Raw genomic sequence first — 18,721 nt, 5'->3', positions numbered from 1 at the left:
ATCCAGTTTAGAAATAGGACACAGAAGTCAGATAGATGAAGATTCAAATGTAGGTTTATTTTATTTATTTACTTACAACAGTTTTACTCATCCTGTGTTAATTTAAGACCCAATGTTTCCACTCGCAGGTTTTTTTGTTTTGTTTTGTTTTTTGTTTTTGCAGTACGCGGGCCTCTCACTGTTGTGGCCTCTCCTGTTGCAGAGCGCAAGGCTCAGCGGCCATGGCTCACGGGCCCAGCCGCTCCGCGGCATGGGGGATCTTCCTGGACTGGGGCACGAACCCGTATCCCCTGCATCGGCAGGCGGACTCTCAACCACTGCGCCACCAGGGAAGACCACTCGCAGTTTTTTTAAAGTTGCAAATGCAACCCTGATTTTTCTTTTAAAAGATTACAATGTACATTACATTTTATTAAGGGAAACAAGGAGTTAATTGCAAGATGCAAAAAGATAAGAAAGAGACAAACTACAGCGTGAGTATTGTTCAGAGGTAGTAAGTAAGCACTCTAAGCTACAGAACATGTTGAAATTCTATTGGTTTGTATGAGTTTGCATGAGGTAATAAAGCTGTGTTTTGATTAGTGAGATGTATAAATACTCTTTTGCTACACTATATACAACACTTCAGAGAGCAGGGCCTTTGTGAATGCCCAGAGGACGTAGCAAACCTTGACAAGTCTGTGCAGCACCCAGTGCACACCGTAAAACCCCAGACGGATCTCGTGGTCACCTCTATCAGCAGCAAGTATCTTCAGCTCTCAAAACAGTCTGGATCCATAATTTAATTTCCGAGCAGACTCTGGGCACTGGTGCTTTCAGAGAGAGAAAAGATGCTACCAGTCTCTGATCTAATTATAACATAAGATATCGAAACCCAAGTGTGACGAGGAAGATTCTTAAACACAACCATCATTAACAGGTAGCCAAACAGCTCCTTTATTCCAACTCCATTAGTGATATGAAAGAAGGACAATCAAAGTCTGCAGTGGAAATACGCAAGAAGTTCAATTTAGGTGAGGTGAGTCTTTGTATCTGCTTTAGCGACTGAGGTTTAGCATATATTGTACTTTTTACCCTTAAGGCCAAGTAATTGGCAAGTGAGAAACCGTTAATGTAAAATATTGGTAATAAATTATAATAAAATAGCTATAGGACTGTCAACAGTGTTAAATCTTGGCCTAATTGGATAAAGTGCTTTTTTAACATTGTGTGTTTTTAACTATAGATTCAAATGACTATGATTCCTTAAAAAACAGATTTACCAAGTTCTCTAATAAGACAAGGTTTTACAGTAAAGCTGTAGATGGTGGGCTACAAAAACGCTTTCCTTTTCCTCCTGTTAGTCTGAATGCACTTATCAAGGCATGTCAGCTCAGGGGAAGGTGTTGCCAGAGATTAGTTAGAGGTATCAGAGTGCACACTTCCTGGGCCTTCTGTAGGAGAAGTCACAGAAGATGGAGTTGTTGCGTCCTGCCAGCTTCCATTAGCGTTTAAAGTATGTGGACCGTACAGTGAATTTCCTCCAAGGCCATCAGCGTATCCCCCCATCTGATTGGTCGCGTGACGGAGGGTACCCACCAGAATGTGGCGTGGCGGGCGAGTCGGTCTGGTGGTTCCGCACGGCTGCGGCCACCGCGTGTGCAGCTGTCACGGCTGTCTTTGCAGCGTGGAGATGAGCTTCTTCCTGAAACTTGCCGACATTCTTCTTGTACCTGATTCGTTTGTTGCCACACCAGTTGGATACCTGTGACACTGTGATGCTGCATTTCTTGACCAGCTCCTCTTCGGCTTCTTCACTGCAGTAGGGGTTGCTGAGGTGTGAGTAAAAGTATTCATTCAAGATTTCTGTGGCCTGTTTACTGAAGTTACGCCTTTTTCGTCTGGCATCAAGGAACCTTGATCTTAAAATCATAAGTGCTTCACAAGTGCTTTGAGCTGCATCTGAATGGAACTGAATTTTCAATGGATGATGCCTACCATTCTTTCCATCTCTTTTGGGGAAATGGGACGTGTTCTACTCTGCTCTCGGAGAAGGTTCATCACGTGTGTAGTGAATTCATTACATGCCTTTCTCAGGACCTGAAACCCCTTCTGCCAAAAGCATATTGTCCAGTCTCATTAGCTGGGGATCGGGAGGATCCCCCTCCTGGGCTCCTCTGATGCTGAGACCTGCTAGTGTTGGAGGGTCTCCTGCAGAGGCGGGGGGTGGCTGTGGTTCACCGTGGGGACAAGGACACGGGCAGCAGAAGTTGTGGGAAGTACTCCTTGGCGTGAGCCCCCCCAGAGTCTGCCCAAATGTAAATTTAATTACCGAAAAAGTTGTTTGCAAAATGCGGCTGAGGTTTGCACAACAGTGAGCTTCCTAGTGTTGCACTCCAGAATCACTCAGACTTAAACCTCAGGTTTCAATGTCCTCAAGAGTAAAGCTTGTCCCACTACGTTTACTGTGTGACAGTAGACCAGAACAAATGGCTCTCTTCAGTCAGACAAATGTGAAATGGAAAGGAGAGAAGTAGCTGAGCCTCAGAATTCCTCCTCTCAAATTTGTCATCAGACCAGTTACTCCCTCTTACCTAGGGAGGAGTTAGTGAGAAGTTAGAGGTTGCCCGTGACTATTACCCTGAGGAAGTTTCATGTGGAGTATGAGAGAGCTTTTTTGCCCTCAGTGGTACCAGTTAGTGGATTTTTTTACTACCTTACATTGCATCAGCATGCTGTGATTTTTAATACCTAAATGAGAAGCTATAGAGTTATAACTTCAACCAGTCAAATTAGTATATATTATTATATTATCCTTTGCTTTGTAAGAAATTTCCCCAAAACAGCTTAAAAGACAAACATTTATTATTTCACATAGTTTTTGATGGTCAGGAAACTGGGAGTGGTTTAGCTGAGTGGTTCCAATTCAGATTCTCATGTGGTTGCATTCATCTGAAGGCTGCTTGAGTGTCCTCACAACATGACAGCTGGCTTTCCCCCGGAGCAAGTGTCTGAGAGAGCGGCAGAAACCTCAATGTCTTTTATAATATAGCCTTAGAAGTGACACACCGTCGCTCTGTTGTACAGATCCACCTTGATATGATGTGGGAGGGATGTACACAGGCTGTAAGTACCAGGAGGCAGGGCCCACTGGAGCCCATCTTGTAGGCAGCTACCACAAGTATATAACGTTAGTTTGATTTTGTTACCTCACGTTGCTTCATATGAGAGCAAGTAATTCAGTAATGTTGAATATCCCATTAAAATTATTAAAGTATTAAGGTAGTTCTGTGAAATAATTGTATTTTTGTATGTATTACTGTATAATTTCCTAGCTGGAGAATAAATTGAGAGGATGATTTTCCGCTGCTGTTTGGTCCCTCCCTCCCGTCTAGCTCTGCGTCTAAATCTAAAGTTTACATAGTATGATTATGGTCTTCCAGATAGTCTGTGAAAGTTCAAGTGATCTACAGGTTGACTTATTATAAGGTAATAATAGCTACAGTTTTGATTTTTATATGAATTAATAATTCTGATCTTAGGGAAGGTGTTTCTTAAAGTCTGATCAGCTTCTGATTTATTCAAGGGAGGGTTTGTAATCAGGTTGAGGTGGACTAGACGGCTGGTGAAGGGCATTTACCGCCCTGAGATGGTCCATAGGCCCAAAGGAGTCTCCATCTCTCTAAGTAAGCGCCAGTGGTTTGATTCAGATTCCAGTGCCAAGGCACTAAAAATCATTAACCATTTTATTTTACTCATTTATTTCATCATATGAGATGAACTCACTTATTTCGTCATAATTTAGATCTCATATAAATGCTAAATAATTTCAGGTTTTGTAAGATAAAAAAATAGCAATGAAAGTTAGAGGGAACTTGAAATGTTCATTGAATTAGAGTATAAAATTCATTTGTATAAAACATTCTATTTTTAATGTTTTCCAACACTGTGGAAAAGACAGTAATTTGAAGATTATGGCAGAAAATGTTTTAAGATAAATTGACAACACCTAAATGTTCCTTGGAATTATAGCTGTAAAAATTGTTGGGTCGATTTGCATTTTAAGTTGCTTAAAGAATGTTCATTAAGTTGTTTAAAGAATTTATACATGAATGACCAGTTATAGAAGCCCAAATATGAGTATAATCAAATTTTTCATCTGTATTTAAGCTGTTTACTACATAGACAGAAGGGCATACGGAACATACCAGCACCAGCCCAGTGAACTCATCTGGCTGTTATAATTTTCAGTCATGTAGGCATATTTAACAGCAGCTTTCACCCTCAAGTATTAGGAGGCACTATTTTGCTAATCAGGAAAGAAATTCCAGATAATTCATTTTACTTTCTAAATGTAATTTGTTGTGGTTAATCAATAAAATGTTGTATGGTTTGGGTACTGATTAGCTTTAAGATGAGATCTCCCTTGAATTCTTATAGTAAATGAAAGATGGTAGTATGTTTTTTCTGAATATAGAGTGTATAAGCCCTGAAAGTTGCTCAGTTGGGTCTTCAGAACTAATAGGTGGCAGTTAAATTTTTAAAAAAATCTTGGGGTAAATTGAGAATTTTCTGAAACTGAAGGGCATTGCAGAGAGATAACAGAAAATTGGGAAATGTTAATTTTAGGGTATTGTGCCAGGAATAATAAATGTATTTACTACCCTCAAAAACTTCCCTTCCAGGATAGAAGAACAAGTTAAATGTCATAAAAAAGAATCAATCCAATCCATTTTATAAAACAGGTCTTTTTAAAAAGTCATTGAGAGAGACCAAAGAAACCTGATAACCAAATGCAATGCATGGACTTGGATTAAATTCTGGTTTGAAAAACAGCAAAACAAAACTGCTGTAAAACACATTGGGAGAATTTGAGTATGCCTGGCTATAGAATATATTTGGGAATATATTTTTTATTTTCCTGGGTGTGTTAATGGTTATCACGGTTATGAAGGAGAAAGGCCTTTTTTAAATGAGGTATATCTGAAGTATATGTAGAGGTGAAGTTATCTTCAATATTCAGAAATGTGTGTGTGTGTGTGTGTGTGTGTGTGTGTATGTGTATATGTATATACAGGAAAACTAATATGATAGTGTTAAAATTTGAATCTCTGGGGTGGATGTAAGGGGAGTTGTCATACTGTAAACTTTTCTGTATGTGCATATGGAAAACAAGAAGTTGGAAGAAAAAAAAATCCCCTCCAGATATTGTTGTTTCTTTAATCAGCTTTACAAAGGCCTGGAGAGAGTGGATCACTATTTACAGCTACTATCTCTACCTTCCTCTACTATTAACTCTTTTGACTCAGATTTTCATTCCTATGTACCCACCAAAACTGTTCATTTCCACATCAGTGTTGGCATCCATGTTGCCAGATTTGGTGGGCATTTCTTAGTCCTCATTTTCCTTTTGACATCTGAGCAGCATTTGACACAGTTGATCATTCTCTTCTCTCCTCCTACCTCAAGTTGTCTTCTTCATCTTCTTAGTATCTTTTACTGGCTCCTCCTCTTTAAACATTGGAATACCTTAGAGCTCAGAGCTCTTCTCAGTTTGCATTTGCTCTCTAAATAATATTAGCCTGTTCTGTAGCTTTAAATACTATACAGATGCTAAAGAGTCCCAAGTTTTCTCTAGCCCCAACCTTGCCCCTGAACTTCAGACTCATATCCATTTGCCTACCTGATATATTTATTCACTTGGCGCCAAGTAGATAGATATTTCAAATTTAGTATGTCCAAAATCGAATGCTTGAATTCCATCAGTTACTTCTCACTCCCAAATAAAAACAAAGCACTTGTTCCCTACCTGCTACTCCCACATCCTTTCTCATCTCAGTACGAAGCACTTCATTCTTCTAATTGCTCAGATGAGAAACCTTGGTGTCATCTTTGATAGGAATCCTTTTCCCTTGTACTATACATTTAATCCCTCAGCAAATACAGTCAGCTTTACTTTTAAAATATTTAAAAATATATCCAGAATCTAAGCACTTCTCCACCTCTCCCCACTACTGTCTTAATCCTTGCCACCATTCTATGACACATTATAACAGAGTTTCTCAACCTCAGCATTACTGAAATTTGGGACCATAATTCTTTTGGGGGGGAGTGGGCTGTCCTGTGCATTGTAGGATGCTTAGAAGTATCCCTGGCATCTACTGTACTCTGTGACTTTAAAAATGATTTATAATTTCTGCTAATTCTATAGGTGACTCTAAAGTTCTGTTGGTCTCACCTGGGTCCACTCATGCAGCTGCTGTGAGTTGGCAGCTGGCCTGGGGCTGAAGGGTCTGAGGCCAGGATGCTGCATCTCAGCTGGGCCTGTCTCTCTGTCTCCAAGCCATCTCTCCTCATTCATGGTCTCCCTTGGACTTTTTAACAAGGCAGCAGGAGTGTTCCAAGAGGGCAAGAGCAAAAGGCGACAAGGTTTTTAGGCCTCGCCTCAGAAGCTGCACATCGCTTCTGCTGCTTTCCACCACACTATTATGTATGCACATTACTCACTTAAACTTCATAATAGCGCTATGAAAAGTAGGGTACCATTATTACCTTCATTTCTTAAAATGAGGAAACTGGAGCTCAGTACTAGGAGTTTGGCCACAGGTACCCAACAGGCAAGCCACAGAACCAGACGTGGGTTTTAATCTCTCCTTACCTATCAGCAAACTCTGTGATATTAATTTATCTGAGCCCATTTCCTCATCTGTAAATGGGGTTAATACTACTATATAGAATTATTTTTAAGATTGAATTATTTGCTTTCTAAAGTACATAGCAGAGTACATGATACAGAGCAGGTACTCAAAAATGTTAATTCATCACCTTCCTCTTAATCTTCTTAGTTTCTTTATTAGTTGAAGAAATGTTTTTATACATGATATTTGTCTCTGTCTTAAAAAAAAACTTGAATGACCTATACTAGAATAATTATTAAAGAAGACTGTCATTAACATTCCAATAGCAGAGCAATAATAAAGAAAATTCCATTATGATGGAATTAGTTATTTTAAGACTGCGAACTTAGTTGTTCTACCCTAAGGTGTTAGTGGCTAGTGATCACTTAATATATTACATTTTCAGAGGAAACAAAATGCCAGTGAAGGAATAGAATAGAAGAATTTTAGGTTTTATGGCAAGCCAGTGAGGAAGCGGTGATTTGGAAAGGGAATTTTGGTGCTCCTTGTGGTCCGCCTACTACCGTGGGCCAGCCCTGGCAAATTATCAAGTAGATCACCACACTTTGTGTGCAATTTATAGATTTGGGTTTCTATAGGAAGAAGAGATGCTTTTTAATAAATTGAGGTCATCATGCTGTATTACTTCATTTGCTTATGTGACATGTAGATAAATAGAGATGCAGTCATTGTACTATAAATGCAAACTACAGTGTTGACAAATTAAAGTTTGGGCCTGTTATGGGCTGATTTGTGCCCCCCCCACCAAAATTTATATGTTGAAGCTTTAACCTCCAGTACCTGAGAATATGACTGTATGTGGAGATAAGTTCTTTAAAGGCGTGATTAAGTTAAAATGAAATCTTTAGGGTGGGTCCTAACCCATTATGACTGGTGTTCTTATAAGAGGAGGAGATCAGGACACAGATGTACCATGTAGAGAGGGAAGACCACATGAGGACCCAGTGAGAAAACAACCATCTGTAAACCAAGGAGAAAAGCCTCAGAAGAAACCAACCTGGTAACACCTTAGTCTTGGACTTCCAGCTTCCAACTGTGAGGAAATAAATCACTGATGTGTAAACCACTCAGTCTTTGGTGTTCTGTTATGGCAGCCCAAGCAAACTAATACAGGGCCCATTTTCCACCCTTATAGATGCTGTTTAATATTTGTTGTTTTTCCAAAACTGAAAATTTTGTTATAGGAGAACAAATCAGGAATGGGTTATAGGAATCTTTTCTTAATAAGTAATCAATTAAGTTATATGATGTGGTATTTGAAATAAATTAGGTTAGAAGTGTCTTCCTTTATTTTACCACTATGGCCATGGTAACCCCTTTTCCTTCCACTTCTCAATCCTTTTCACCTGACCCTACATCACCCTGAGCCATTCCAACACGCATGCATACCAGAAAGCTGGCTTCTTTCACCTTGCATTCTCAGGTATATTCTCTAAACAAGCTTTAGTTATTTTTCCTAAGCAACAGGAAAATCGTCCATCTTGTTTTTCTATCTTCACTTTGTAAAACACATGAGTAGCCCAGTTAAAGAAGGAGAGAGGGCTTTAACATTTATGGAGCACCTATTTTATGCTAGGTACTACGTTATTCACTTTACAGAAACCAGCTCCTTTAGTGAGAAAACAGCAGTGGCCCAATTTAGAAAAAGAGGAGGAAAAGCAACAGTAATAGCCTGTGGCATCACCTTGAAACTTTAAGTCTCTGGCCCTTGTCTAGCTTTCTATATACTTAGCCCTGCTATCAGATCCACAGTACCTGGTGATTATGAAAAGTACCTTAACTGTTTAAACCTCTAGATGTTAATCATTTTGTGAGATGTGAAAGCAGCATATCCTTGGGGTATTCTTGGGAATGTCCCTGGAAATAGCATGGGGGTACTAGTGCTTCTGAGAGTGTGTAGTTGACAGTCACAAGTAATTTGCATGTGCATGCCTCCTTCTTAATGGAGAGTAACTGAAGGAGAAATGGGGAAAGCTGCTAGTTCTGGACTATTACAGTGTAATAGTTATAATAGTCAAGAAGGGACAGCTAGCTCTAAGAACTTTGGAAGCATGCCTTATCTAGTGTAAAATATCTTCCATCTAGTTGTGAAAAGAATGTGAAATAGTTTCCCTGGGCTTGGAACTATGAGGAAGAGGAACCTAAGGAAAAAGAGGCTTGTTAGCCCTATACATCGTGGGTGAGCAGACTTTCCCCGTGGGTCGAATGTGGAATGAGGCCTGTTTTTGTATGTCCCTTGGACTAAGTGATTTTTACATTTTTAAAGAGTTTTTAAAAAATAATATGTGACAGAGATCTTATATGTCCTACAAAGCCTAAAATATTTATTATCTGACTCTGTAGAAGAAGTTTGCCATCCCTTGAATATAGTTACAGAGGATCTTTTCTGTTTTCTGTTGAAAGACTGGTGGTATACTGTAAACAATTGAATATGAGAAATCTTCCTGAACATTTGTAGTATTTCATAGAATTACTCAATTTTAGACCTTCTGGAATGTTAAGAGATCGTCTCTTCTGTATTAGTTTGCTGTAACGAAGTACCAAAAACCAGATGGCTTAAACAACAGAAATTTATTTTGTCACAGTTCTGGTGGCTAGAAGTCCAGGATCAAGGTGTCACATGTTGGCTCACTGTGAGGACTGTCAGGAAGAATCTGTTCCATCCTAGCTTTCGGTTGTTCACCCGCAGATTCCGGTGTTCCTTGGCTTATACACGGTTATCACCCCAAATTCTGTTTTCATGTTCACGTGGCATTTTCCCTGTGTGCATTTCTGTCTCTGTCCAAATTTCCCCCTTTCATATGGACACAGTCACACCCTAAATGACTTCATCTTAATTTATCAACTGCTGAGATTCAATTTCCAAATAAGGTTGTGTTCACAGGTACTGTGAATCTTTTTAGAGGACACAATTCAACCCAAGCCTTTGTTTTACAAATAACACAGAGGCCAAGAAAGTATAAAGAAGTCATTCACCTCCTACAGCTATCTAGGAGCGGAACTGATATTAAAATGAAGGTCCTCTGACTGGTCCAGTAGTTGTTCACCTACATGCTTTATGCCATAATACACAATTGATTATAGAGTAATGAGGTTCATATCAAGTACAGTACTTGTTCATGCTGGCTGCATTATTCCACTCATCTTTTATGTGCCTTCCACTAATCACAGAAGAACAATAAATTATAAGTGGATCAGAATGTAATCCATCATTTCCATTAGAAACACAAGTACATCATGCATTATTTTGGGTTGAAACCATCTTAGTACATTTAGTTGAGAAAGAATTTGCTGAAGGTCTGTTGTTGCTAGAGAGAATTTAAGCATACGTGTTGAGTATACACTAGGTAGTGGTTGTTGGAACATTGTGGGCATGTGCATTGGTCTGGATCTGTGTTGCCTAAAGTTTTCATTCCTGCTTCTTTAAAAGAAGGGATGAGGTTTTCTAAAATCCCTTGTAATTCAAGGATTCTGTAATTCTGTGAATGTGAATGTGATAAGACTCTCTTGTGTTTGAGGTGTTTACTGGTTAGGGGCAATTCTACACTTCATATTAAGGAGTGTACGGCACACCTCTCTACGGACTGAGACTTATGTGCCCACCTGAAGTAGTACATATGAGTGTAAGTCGTGGGGCCCCAGTATCTGATTATAAAAAACTGTAAAGCTCTCTTTGGATACATTCTAGTGTATGCGTGGTTAAAAGAGGGAGGAACATTGCCAGGCTGTTGTATTCTCTGTTACAATTACTGGCTTACTTTCTGAGTGAAGAACTAAATTTAAAAGGTTATACCACAGAGATAACCTAATTTTTTTTTTTTATCACTGGCAGCCCAAGGAATGGAGTTATTTGCACCTTCTTGGTACTCCCTCGGTATTTTCTATCTTTTGTGGTAGTCAGCTCCCAAGATGGCCCCTGGTGATTCCTGCCCCTTGTTATTCATACCCTTGTGAAGTCCCGTCCTGTACTAAGTAGGATTGACCTGTGTAACCAGTAGGATATTGTGGAAATGACAGCGTGTGACTTCTGAGGCTAGGTCATAGAAGACGTTGTGGCTTCCATCGTGCTCTCTAGCCTCCCTGAGAGTGAGTGATTCACTCACTCTCAGGGAGGCCAGCTGCCATGTCACGCGTGCACTAGAGCAGCCCTGTGGAGAAGCCCATGTGATGCGGAGCTCAGGCCTCCTCCCAACAGCCAGCACGAACTTGCCTGGCATGCGAGGGAGCCACCTGGGAAGTTGATCTTGCAGCCCTCGTCAAGCCCTAGAAGGACTGGAGGCCCAGCCCTTGTCTGCAGCTCAACCAGCTAAGCCCTCCTGGATTCTTGGCCACAGAGACTTTATGAAATAATAAATGTTTATTGTTTTAGGCTACCAAGTTTGGGGGAAATATGTTATACAACAATAGAAATACCACCTTTGTTGATTCTGCCCCTTTTTTCAGATCATAGTTTATATCTTTATCTCCCGCTAGATTTTTATCTACTGAAGGGCAGAGTTTGGGTCTTAAACTCACTTTTGTAGGCCTTACAGAGGTTATTACAGTGCTCTGAAAATATTTTTAACTGTATGTGATTAACTTATATAAAGCCTAGAACAACTGGGTTGCACCTATTGCTTCTGTTTGGAAAGGTTGTAAATTACCTCTGCTATTTTATTTGAAAGTAAATGCAGAAGGAGTTAGAATGTTTGAACAATGTAAATAAAACAAAAACAATTATTTATATGAGAATTAACATTTTAACAAGTGTCTAAACAAATGGGGGGAAAGACTCACAGCAGAACCAGGATGAACTGTTGGAGTTGGCCACCCCTAAAAAATTTACTGAGAAAAAAGAATGTCCTTTTTTGATTACCTGTTTTTATTCATTTGAAAGTAATTTCAAAACTTACAAGTTGGTAAGTTGAAAGAAACAACAAGAAGAATACCTATATACCTTTTACCTAGATTTGTCTGTTAAGATTTTTTGTCTCATTTGCTTTATCATTTATACTTCTGTGTGCTCGCTCTCTCTCAGAGCATGTGTTTGTAGATACACACATGCATGTATCTACACACACTGTATCTTTTCTAAATCATTCAGGGGTAACTTACATACATCATAGCCCTACATTCCTAAATTCTTAAGTGTGTTAATTCCTGAGAAGTACAGTTAACAAACTTCAGTAAGTTTAACATTGATACTTTACTGTTGGTATTCCTGTTCTGTCAGTTGATTCAGTAATGTCCTTTATGCCATTTTGCCCCTTCCCAGTACAGGATTGAGTATGGGGTTATGCATTTAGTTGTGTACCTTTAGTCTCTTTTAACCTGTAACATTTCCATAGACTTTGTCTTTTATGGCATTGACATTCTGGAAGAATATTCTGTTCTTCCTCCCCTTTTTTAGAAGAATGCTCCTCATTTTGGGTTTTCTGGTGTTTCCTTGTGAATTAAATTCAGTATCCTTTTAAATTTTCTAAAGTGATAAAACAATATTCCATTCAAAGGATCAATTTAAAGCAACATTTAGGTCAAACTTAGTTCAAAGGAATTATTAGAAACTGAAATGGAAAACCAAAACATGTTGTAGAATCTTAGAAAATGTTTAGAATAAGAGAGTTTTCTATTTTTCACGTTACTGTAAATAGTATTGATTGACTCAACAACTGGATTTTTAAAAGTCAATCAGTGTCTTGGCATTGGGGTGACCTTAGGTGGTTTCATCTAGCTTCATCATGAACTTGCCTCCCCAGAAAGCCAGTGGTATCTTTCTGTGGAAACAAAGGATTTTCTTCCAACTATTGCTAAATTTATTTAACAGACATTATTAAATTCTTATTACCTGCCAGACACTGGCGTGGATCCTGGGAATACAAAGAAGAACATAACAGACTTCGTGTGCCCTGCTGTATATTAAAAGACAATCACAGAGCCCGACATGCCACAGAGGTCAGGAGGAGCCTCTGCCTGGGAATAGTTGTAACCACACTGGAGTGGGAAAGCCTAAATGCTCTTTTCTGCCCAAAAGGAAATTCCTGTTGTTCCTGTAAGAGTCGCATCCACCTGCTAGAAAAACTTATCTTGCTGTTGTTTGGCATTTTTACCTATTGTGTATTAAAAATGACAAGATCAAGTTGAATAATTTAGTGCAGGTAATCCCTTTAAGAGACTGGGCGATAAGAGTTTATTTCTTTTAATGCTTAAATCTTGGATTGTTGCAGTTGTTTTGTACTATATAAAATGCCTAGGAATTCATTTTTTTAAAAAAATAATAGCACTAAAGGCTATTATTTTTGTATGCATCATTCCCAACAGTATCACAGGTAAAGGCTTAAAACTTTTAAGGTGAAAAATGTTCTTAAAAGCTGAAGATAAAACAACTTTGAATCTTCTGATGCTGTGATCATAGTTATGGCTTTGTTCCTGACTCTTTCCATGTGGCCGTGTCCTAGGCAGTTCATTTCATCTGAAGACTAATATATTCTCAGCCACTCAACTTTGTGATTCTGGTGTAGGGAAATGTCATTATACATGGCTGCCTAAAATACTGTAATTTAAACTTGGAAATAAAATGCTAATATGCTGAAACTGGGATAATTTCTAATAAGAGTGCCACTAAAGATCATTTCTTTTTTTCCCAAATATAACATAGGGGAATGGATATGGTTGTACTATTGTAGACGATGTTCTTTATCTTTAACTAAAATTATATCACATGAAAGATTGATATTTTCATGTAATTCTCAATATAAAAATAAAATGTAATATCTTCTAAATTCTAGATTATATTTTGTTAATACAGTAACCAAATACCAGGCTAAAGCAAAGGAACTATGATTTTATATTGTCAGAAATGAGATTTTAAAAGGCACCTAGAGAACAGAAAGGAATTCAAGAAGATCGGAAAATCTAATATAAGATTGGGAAAGATTTTTTTTTCAAGTCACTGTATATATGTCCTTGCTCCTATGTTGGTAAATACTGACCAAAGAGAAATATTTTATTGATAAGTATGTATTTTAATCAAAATAATTCTCTGATATGACATTCAAATAAGCTAATTTTGACAATTTGTCTTCTCTTAAAATTGAGAGGAAAAGAATACAGATGCTTTTCACCTGTGCAGTTTAAATGCAGTTAACTTTAGTGTATAAATATAATTGATCTTTCAAACTACCTTAGTTGTTCGGCTGCCTACAGTAGGACAGTATCGTGAAACATAAGGTAAGCTCTGAATCTGATGATAAATGGAATGTAGATTATGTAGAGGTTATTTCTTATTTATACTGTTAATAATGATTTAGAATCGACTGGGTTGTCTTAAATCTTAAAATCCCTGTTGCTTTGCACAGAGCTTAGCAGAATACAAAATGTTTTAAATTTCATAGCACAGTATAGTATATAAAATTGCCAGGTGTTTCTTTTTAAAATCAAAACTGGTTGAATATTGGAAATTTTATATTATTCAACCTTAAAATGGGTTTCTTTGTAATATGGCTTCTGCCCCAGTCCACCTTGCATCTTCTAACAACATTTAACAGTCTGTCATTTCCTTGCTCACATCTAACTTTCACAGTTAGAGTTGCATTGTGTGGTCTGATAGCCAGTACTTGCATGTAGTCATTTAAATTTAACTTTGAAGTCACTAAAATGAAATTAAAAATCTAGTTCTTGCTGCAGTGGCCACATATAAAATACTCAGTAGCCACATGTGACAAGTAGTTACCTTACTGGACAGTGTACATATCAGATGTTTCCATCATTGCAAACTTGGTATTAATGTAAGCATTTTTGAGGCTATCCAGTTGCTAAAACACTTTCCAATATAATGCCTCTGGTTGACCAAAATAGTAAATATTTTATTTAAATAATTGGAAAATACCTGCAAAATAACGTTTGATTAATTACATTTCAAAGCATATGTGTTTTGCTGAGAAAATGAGATGATCTAAGTAGAATGTTTTGTAGCTAGTCAGTAAACAAAATTTTATTAAGCACTGCTATGTTCCAGGCACTGTCCTAGGTATCAGTGATACAGGAGTGAAATGGTGTCTGCCCTCAAGGAATGCTTACATTTTAGGAGGTGGGGGGAAGACAACAAGCACATACTATTTAGTATAGTAGTAAGTGCTAAGTACCTAGTATAGTACTACTTAGTACTTAGCTTAGTGTTAGCAAGTACTGTGAGGAAAATGTAGTAGAGTGACTGCGATAACTACTTTTGCTGGGTGGTCAAGAAAAGCCTCTTTGAGGTAACCTTGAATTAAGACTGAATAAAGGGGGATGTCCCTGGTGGCCCAGTGGGTAGGACTCTGTGCTCCCAATGCAGGGGGCCCAGGTTCAATCCCTGGTCAGGGAGCTAGATCCCGCATGCATGCTGCAACTAAGAGTTCGAATGCCGCAACTAAGAAGTCTGCGTGCTGCAACTAAAAAAAAGATCCCAGGCTTCCCTGGTGGCACAGTGGTTGAGAGTCTGCCTGCCGATGCAGGGGACACAGGTTTGTGCCCCGGTCCAGGAGGATCCCACATGCCGCGGAGCGGCTGGGCCCGTGAGCCATGGCCGCTGAGCCTGCGCGTCCGGAGCCTGTGCTCTGCAACGGGAGAGGTCACAGCAGTGAAAGGCCCACGCGTACCGCAATCAATCAATCAATCAATAAAAAATAAAAAAATACATACATACCGCAACTAAGACCCGGCGCAGCCAAAATAAATAAATAATAAATATATTTTTTAAAAAGACTGAATAATGGGTGCAGGAGGTTATAGTCAGAGAAAAGAGCAAGTGTAAACATCTTGAGGCAAGATTATATTTGGCTAGCAGCGGGAGGGGAAGGCTAGTGTGACTGGAATCTGGAGTCATCTAGGAATAGAATGGTAGGAAATGTTCAGAGAGTTAGTTGGGATTATTAGTTTTATTGACTAGGAGGGTAAGGAACTTGGATTTGGGTTTTTTCCTTAATGGGAATCCATTGAAAGGTTTTAATCAGGGAAGGGGCATGATTAGATTTGTGCTTAGGAAGATCAGTCTGAATGCTGTGTGGAACATGAGGCATCTGCAGTCCAGGTGAGACATTGCAACAGTTCAGACTATGTTTTAACAGTGGAGATGGTGGGGAATGGGTAGATTCAGGGTGGATTGGACATGGGGTGTAAGGAAAAGAGAATCATCATATTCAGCAGAAACATTTGTAAGTACCTATCCTGATATGGTGCCATGTTAGATAACAGATATACAGATTGATTTAAGCAGTTATTTCCCTTCCTTCTTGCATAGTAATTCTTCATCACTTCTTCCCATTTTGGTTTGTGTGTTTTTTTCCACCACCTAAATGGTACCATAAAATTAATTTTCTTTCTACTTAAAAAATAATGTATTTTTCAAACAATTTTTTTGAAGCATACCACATCAAACTCCATAATTCTAAACTACCCTACTTCTCTTACGCATGTCTTGTTATACTCTACCTTCTTGTTGTTGGCTCCAGCTTTGATGCCCATTTGTTCTGGCATGATATGGTAACTCTGTTGAAAATCATAAAACGCTCCCTTCAGAAAGTCCTGAGACACTGTTTCTCCCATCTCTCCTACCTTCCCAGAAGGTCTTGGGGCTTATTGAAAAAAGCAGTCTTTGCCAGGGAGAACCACCTATAGAAGATGGTTAACAGGTTAAATACATAACTGAGCACTTGTTCACATGTTAAAATGAACTCAGAACTTCTTCCTGCAGAAAATTCTGACTTTGTCTACAGGTGTCTCCCTTCTCGTTGAGTTAAGGTGGCCTTATATCAAAGCAGGAGTCCTGATTAGGAACCTCAATTTCCATTATAGATTATTAACCTTATCACCTGCTTGTCTGGTTTCTAATACATGTAGTTATGCTCTTAATCAGCGACATAGAGTACTTGTACTCTCTAAGCATCAGCAAACTATCTGTAAAGGATCTGTTATGGACTGAATGTTTGTATCCCCCAAATACATATGTTGAAACCCTACCCGCACATGATGTAATTAGGAGGTAGGGCCTTTGGAAAGTAATTAGGATTAGATGAGGTTATGAGAGTCGAGCTCTCATGAATGGGATTAGTGTCCTTGTAAGGGTCAAAGAGAGCTTGCTCCCTCTCTCTGCTCTCCACGGTGTGAGGATACAGCAAGAAGTCAGCAGTCTGCAGCCGGGAAGAGGCTCTCACCAGAGCCCAGCTGGGCTGGCACCCTGGTCTTAGACTTCCAGCCTCCAGAAGTGTGAGAAGTAAATTATCTGTTGTTTATAAGCCATCCAGTTTATGGTAGTATTTTGTTATAGCGGCCCAAGCTGACTAATACAGGGTTAGGTTATAAATATTTTAGTCTTTGTGGGCCATAACTACCCAGCTCTGCTCTTGTAATGTGAAAATAGTCATTGGCAATACAAAAATGAGTGGGAATGGCTGTGTTCTAATAAAACTTTACAAAAATAGCAGGCAAGATTTGGCCCATGAGCCATTGTTTGCTAAACCCTTCTCTAGGCCTTTGAAGGACAAACTTGTTACACTGTTCAGCTCTCATCAAAGCTGGGCTGTGCTATTTATGGAATATGAGTAGAAGGAGCCACCATGTATCTACTTCTTTAAGTAAATCATAAGATTCAGTTTTTGGATTTGATTCTCTCGCATTTGTTTAAAAAAATTTTTTTTTGTAAAAGGCAGGTAGACACACAGCTATAAGTCTGCATTATCTACAGTAGAAATGCTGAAGAGGAAGAATGTCTTTATGTAGTCAGTGGCTTCTAGGGAAAGGGTGTCTCGATGATGACCAGTGGTAATGGAAAAAATGGGAAATAGATAAAAACCTATTATTGTCTCTCCAGCTTTACCCTCTTTCTTGCTTCTGGATGTCATTCTAGCCTCTAATTTTATTCAACTAATAGTTGTTAATGTCTGTTAGGTGCAAGGTGTAGTGCTAAGCAATGTCTCCTGAGAGTATCCTTCTACTAGGAAAAGACGCCTAATATAAACAATTGACATCTGCTTTCCTGCATATATAGCTCACTCCCTGGCATGGAGAAGATACTTAATAAATCTTTGTGGCTGAATTAGTATTTCCTATTATAAATCAATAAATTGCTATTGTTTGTAAATTACTCTCTTACAGATTCAGTTAACTTGAATCAGTGGATGAATTGATAAATAAAACAAGCCAAAGCTAATGTCCAAACATGAACCCAAGCTGATTCCAAATATCCTGTGATGTCTAAGGATTTTAACAAGATTACTGAAATATCTCTTCTTATACTGCCACATATAACATTGAAATATGTAAAAGGTCATAATTGAATTAAATAGATACAGTAGATTTGTTTAGGGAAAGTTTTATAAGGTATCACTGTGAGCTATGCTATGAACCCAGTCTGCCTAACATATTTTCACATCTCACTGAATGTTCCCCAAACTCTGTCATGGGCATTATATTATAGTTGAGGTCATTAAAAAAATAATAAGTTATACTAAACTAAGAAATGATCACATGCAGTGTTTTCCAAGCTGATTTTTAAAACCACACTCCGCAGTGGCAAAAGCATTTTACATTTCAACTAGTACACAAACACACATACATACAAGCAACTGAAACAAAATTGTGTGAACTAGTACCCACCCCTACTGTATGTGATGCCCTCTGAGGTTTTCAATTATTTGAATTCTTTTCATAACGGATCATGACCTACAGTTTGTAAAATAGTGATCTAATATGATTTTACTCAGTATGTATTTTCAGTATGACAGTATGATATTCAATAAGTCATTTAAGAGGTTCATATCATTTTTTCTAGCCATTCTGTTCATTAATTTATTTTTAAATGTTTGTACATATTGAGTGCTTACTGTACGTCAGATGCAGTTCTAGGTCCCAATATATACAAAGATGAGTATGATTCAGTCCTTGCCCTTGAACTCAAATGGGTAAGGCAGACAAAGTTATAATAACTTTTAGTAAGTATTATAATATCAGAATAAAAAATGTACTATGGGAACAGAGAGGAGCAAGCAACTAATTCTTCCAGCAGAAATCCAAGAAAGGCTTAGTACAGG

The 18,721-nt window shown here is 38.4% G+C and overlaps 1 pseudogene; it reads right to left on the bottom strand.

Moving 5' to 3' along the window:
• Positions 1-1,311: 1,311 nt before the first annotated feature.
• Positions 1,312-2,055, bottom strand: LOC132508508 (pre-B-cell leukemia transcription factor 3-like; annotated as a pseudogene).
• Between the last annotated feature and the right edge of the window lie 16,666 nt (positions 2,056-18,721).

The sequence above is a fragment of the Lagenorhynchus albirostris genome, chromosome 18 (genome assembly GCF_949774975.1).
Source record: "Lagenorhynchus albirostris chromosome 18, mLagAlb1.1, whole genome shotgun sequence".
NCBI lineage: Eukaryota > Metazoa > Chordata > Mammalia > Artiodactyla > Delphinidae > Lagenorhynchus > Lagenorhynchus albirostris.
The sequence above is the reverse complement of the archived record's forward strand: the minus strand, read 5'-3'. Positions and strand labels throughout refer to the sequence as shown.